Here is a 5,682-nt window from a genome sequence, read left to right as displayed (position 1 = left end):
ACAACCTGGGTTCAAAACAAACCTCTGCTACTTACTAAATGCATGTTAGTTTACTTCTATGAGCTCCAGTTTCCTTATCTGAAAAATGAGGACAAAAAAATCTTTCATATTAGATTGTAGGGAAGATTAAATAAAAGAAGCTTAATTAAGCACCTAGCATAGTGCCTCACAGGTAGTTGGTAAAGAAAACCAAAATATGCAGCCCCAAAATATATTTCTTTGGGAGGCCAAGGTGGGCAGATCACGTGAGGTCAGAAGTTCCAGACCAGCCTGACCAATATGGTGACACACTGTCTCTACTAAAAATGCAAAAAAATTAGCCAGGTGTGATGACACATGCTTGTAGTCCCAGCTACTTGGGAAGCTGAGGCAGGAGAATTGCTTGAACTCGGGAGATGGATGTTGCAGTGAGCCAAGATCGTGCCACTGCACTCCAGCCTAGGAGACAGAGCGAGACTTATATACGTGTGTGTGTGTGTGTGTGTGTGTGTGTGTGTGTAAACATATTTCTTTGCTATATTTCAATGTGGCTTTACAGGGGCTGCAGACACAGAAATAGCTCTGAAAATCTGTCTTTTCAGGGGGAGATTTGCATTCATGAGGAAATCTACGTTAGTGAAAGAAACAGCAATGCAAACCGGCTTTCTCCAAGGACCCCGTTTTCTGCATTATCTGGATCTAGGAAAGATGAACTCACAGGAGAAAGAGACTGAAAGTCTGCCACTTTTAAAGGTCTGAAAGAGAAACTTTTTTTTTTTTTAATTTTAGATATTTTTATTTCTCCAAATTTGTTATTTCTCAGGAGTGACTGAAATAAAAAATATAATTGAGTTCCATCATCATCATCATGGAAATGGCTTTAAGAGAAAACTGGTCAGATGAATATTATTGCTTCCCATTTTCAACCAGTAAATAGTTGCCACAGATAAATTGACAGCCAGGAGTCTGCCGAGAATGCTCAAGATACGTTACATAATACAACATGCCTGTTCACAGGGGGAAAATTCCCAGGAAATAACTTAATGTGTATTTCTTGATTTCATCATACAAGATAAGTACAAAAGCACCACCCATGCCTCTGAGAGCATTGGACCATGCACCCTTGAAGAAAGCTTTGCCTCCTTCATCACGAGCAATCTTCCTCCAGCAGTCAAGTGTGCCTGTGTACATGATGTCAGTTCCTTTGCGCCCCAACTGCATCATTATGAGGCGGCGAACAGGGTCAAATGGATAGGAAGTCAACCCAGCAACGGCAGCGACAGTCTGTGCGATCATCCAGCTGATGACGATGTAAGTGTTCTTGGGATCTGGAAGCATTCCCTTTGCAGTGTCATAGATACCGAAGTAGGCAGCTCGGTAGATGATAACACCCTGCACAGACACGTTAAAGCCTTGGTACAGACCCCGAATCCCATCAGATTTGTAGATCTTAACCAGGCAGTCGCCGAGGCCTCGGAATTCCCTTTCAGCTCCAGCTTTACCCGCATCTGCTGCTAGACGGGTACGGGCAAAATCAAGAGGGCACACAAAACACAAGGATGTGGCCCCAGCAGCACCGCCTGATGCCAGATTCCCTGCAAAGTAGCGCCAAAACTGGGTCCTCTAGTCCACACCACCCATGAAGATCTGCTTGTATTTATCTTTGAAGGCGAAGTTAATAGCCTGGGTGGGGAAGTATCTGATGACACTGGCCAGGTTACCGCGCCAGAAGGACAGGACTCCCTGCTCCTTGGGAATACGGACCATGCAGTCTATAATGCCCTTGTATTGCTTATCTGCGGTGATCCACTTGCTGGCATGCTGTACCTGCAGCAGCAGCTTGACCTGCTCAATGGGCGCTACAGCCGTCTTGGAGATGGCTGTGGCCACTCCACCTGCCAGGAAGTCCTTGGCGAAGGACACAGCGGCATCTGTCATGTTGAAAGGAAAGAGGAGGCAGGAGGCTGCAGGACGGGACTGGGCCGGGAACCGGCTTTGACTCCGGGGCTGCGGGGTGAAAGAGAAACTTTGACCACAGGCTGCCGTCTGTTCTCTGTGAGGACACTTCTGAGATTACTTGGGAGATTTTCTTTTTTCCTTTTTTTTTTTTTTTTGAGACAGCGTGAGACTCTGTCGCCCAGGTTGGTGTGATCTCGGCTCACTGCAACCTCTGCCTCCCAGGTTCATGCGATTCTCCTGTCTCAACCTCCGGAGTAGCTGGGACTACAGGCATGTGCCACCACACCCAGCTAATCATTTTGTATTTTTTTAGTAGAAACGGGGTTTCACCGTGTTAGTCAGAATGGTCTCAATCTCCTGACCTTGTTGTAAACTGCCCACCTCAGCTTCCCAAAGTGCTGGGATTACAGACATGAGCCATCGCACCTGGCCGAGGGAGACTGTCATTTGCATAACGAGACAGCCTTTGCTTGTCATGCCTTTCCAACCTTCTCCTTCCCATAACCTGTTGCTGCACTCCAAGCTTCTGTATTCCTTTCTGCGCAGTATAAACATTTTAGTCATCTGGCTCTTCTTTGAGTCCTATATTTGCAGGACTCTTATGTCCATGTTCATGTTAATACATTTGCATAACTTTGTTTCCTGCTAATCTGTCTATTGTCAATTCATTTCAACGTCTTCAACACTAACCTTCAGTGTAGGGAAGAAATTCTCCTTGCCTCTACATTGGCCACGATGACAAATAGGTTTTAGCAAGAGTGCCAACCAGAATCAATTACTGGTGACATTAGAGTGCTGTGACAGGGAGGAATCTGAGGTCGCCAGGACTGCTACAGGAGTGACCACTGCACTTGAGCCAAATGTCTGCTTTAGGCAGTAGAAACGGGGGCAGGGTCCAAGAGCCATGTATTTTCTGACCCCATAGCAGGTGCTCAAAAACTACAAGCTATGCGTTTCAAGTAAAGACGAAATGGAAAAAAAAATGTAAACTATGATTGTCAGTTTATATATATTATGTTATATTTAGAAAGAATTTTCTAGGTTGCAGACCACTTTGAGAGACATCATTTTCCTCGAGGCCTACTATGACCCTGAGGCAAAGGTGAGGTACCACAAACTCTTGTTTTTACAAAAGACTAAGAGTCAGAGAGGCTAAGGAACTTGACCAAGGTCACTTAGTTCATATGCAATAGAGCCAGGACCCAGATAATTAAAATAAATTAAAATCATTTAAGCCATCTGACATCAACTTCAGCAATCTCGCTAATATTTCAGCAATTCTCAATTCCCCCATGTCAAACTTTTTGGCTACAAAATGTCATCAGTACACCTGTTGACAAGACAAGGCTGAGTTTATTACTTACTGTGCTAAGAGAAAGCAATATTTGACAGTGCTTTGTGTTTTCTGTTCTCAGGAGGGGTGGATGTTTTAGTTCTCAGCTATGCGTTAGAACAATCTTGTCTAGCTGGGCGCAATGGCTCATATCTGTAATCCTAGCACTTTGGGAGGCCAAGGCCAGCAGATCACAAGGTCAGAAGTTCGAAACCAGCACCTCAGATAGAGAGAACGTGAGGGCATAATTCCTAGAGAATTGGAAATTTGATTCAGATGTGCCAACAACAAGAGTCAAACTCTGTAAAATATTTGAAGAGGTTCATTCTGAGTCAAGTGAGTGACCACGGCCCTTAGGAGATCTTGAGAACAATGTGCTCAAGGTGGTCGGTGGGGGGGGACAGCTTGGTTTTATACATTTTAGGGAGAACTGAGATTTCAATCAAATACATTGGCTCGATCCAGGAAGGTGGAACACTTGTCAGGGTTTGGGGGGTCGGGTAGTTCCAGGCTATAGGTAAATATAAATTTTTTCTAATTGGCAATTAGTTGAAAGAGTTACCAATAAAAAGGAATGTCTGGGTTGTGGAGACTGTAGTTTTTCCATGAGGATGAGGCCTTGAGGCAGCAGGTTTTAGAGAGAATAGATTGGAAATGTTTCTCTTAAAGTCTGTGTTGATGTGAATGCTGGAGGTATAAATGATGCATGCCCAACCCCTACTTCCCAGCATGGTCTGAACCAGTCTTTCAGGTCAAATTTTAGAGTGCCGTGCCCTAAGAGAAAGTCCATGCAGGTTGTTGGAGGACCTTGGAATTTCATTTTTGGTTTACAAATGAGTTCTTCATAATAGGGAGTTAGTGTCAGGTAAGGATTGTGAAATAAAAGACCAAAATTAATGAATACAGCAAGGCAAGGATTTTGAGGTACAGGATTCAAAGACTCTTAGGACACAAACTATCTGCAGATGCTTTTTTTTTTTCATAACTTTTTATTGAAGACTTACGTCATTAGGGAAATTCCTGTAATGAACTAGCCGTTTGGTGGGCCAAGAAATCCCATGAAAAGCAAAGCTGTGTCAATGTAAAGAGTGAAGGATGAGGGGGCCAATGTACTTTCTGTTTTCAGCAGGGGTGGATGGTTTCAGTTCTCAGCTATGCATTTGAACAAGCTTGTCCAGCTGGGTATGGCGGCTCACACCTGTAATCCCAGCATTTTGGGAGGCCACGGCTGGCAGATCACAAGATGAGGAGTTCGAAACCAGCCTGGCCAATATGGTGAAACCCCATCTTTATTAAAAATCCAAAAATTAGCCAGGTGTGGTGGTGGGTGCCTGTTGTCCCCACACTCGGGAGGCTGAGGCAGGAGAATTGCTTGAATCTGGGAAAAGGAGGTTGCAGTGAGCCAAGATTGTGCCAGAGCAAGACTTCATCTCAAAAAAAACAAAAACAAAAACTTGTCCAACCCACAGCCCATGGGCTGCCTGCAGCCCAGGACAAGTTTGAATGTGGCCCAACACAAATTTGTAAACTTTCCTAAAATATGAGTTGTTGTTGCTTTTTTAAAACTCATTAGCTATCAATAGTGTTAGTGTATTTTATGTGTGGCCCAAGACAGTCCTTTTTTCAATGTGGCCCGGTGAAGCCAGAAGATTTGATAACCCTGCATTAGAATAACCCAAGAAAATTTAAGATATACTGATACCTGGTACCTACTCCAGACCAACAGAACCAGAATCTCTGGGAATATGACCTGGGAATCACAAAAAGATTTTTTTTTAAAGTACTCCAGTGATTTCAATGTAGAATCAGGGTTGAGAGCCATGTCTCTAGAGCTCTAGTTTTTAAAATTCAGTACTCATAAAAATTATTTGAGGAGTCAATTTAATATCCCTAAGGATTACCCAAAAAACTGTTAAAATCCAGGTATGTAGAAGGACCTAGGGTTCTGTATTTTAAACAAAAGTTCCCAGAGTGATTCTGAGCAGAGGGACTAGGGACCAGACTTGGAGAAAAGGGTCTCTTTAACATGCTGTTTAAGGAAAGATGCAAATGCTGCCCACATGTCTCACCCAGAAACCATGAGGCTCACCATCTTACCTAGGAAGTCCCAACCCTATATCTGGTCTTGGAGGCAATCGGGGCCTTAAATGCCCAACAGCAAGAATTCCCAAATCCCCAACATTAGAAATACATACCTTTGGATCTTCAAAAGTCCAAAAGTCTGAAAATTTAAATACGCCTTGGAGTGAATTTTTTTCTCTCTCTCTTTTTTTTTTTGTTTTTGAGGTGGAGTCTTGCTCAGGCTGGAGTGCAATGGTGCTATCTGGGCTCACTGCAACCTCCTCCTCCCGGGTTCAAGCGATTTTCGTGCCTCAGCCTCCCAAGTAGCTGGGATTACAGGCATGCGCCAC

General features: G+C 43.9%; 1 pseudogene; it reads right to left on the bottom strand.

Annotated features, from left to right (window-relative positions):
- Positions 1 to 990: 990 nt before the first annotated feature.
- Positions 991 to 1,977, bottom strand: LOC101030497 (ADP/ATP translocase 2 pseudogene; annotated as a pseudogene).
- Positions 1,978 to 5,682: the final 3,705 nt, after the last annotated feature.

This window comes from Saimiri boliviensis, chromosome 3 (assembly GCF_048565385.1).
Source record: "Saimiri boliviensis isolate mSaiBol1 chromosome 3, mSaiBol1.pri, whole genome shotgun sequence".
Classification (NCBI taxonomy): domain Eukaryota; kingdom Metazoa; phylum Chordata; class Mammalia; order Primates; family Cebidae; genus Saimiri; species Saimiri boliviensis.
The sequence above is the reverse complement of the archived record's forward strand: the minus strand, read 5'-3'. Positions and strand labels throughout refer to the sequence as shown.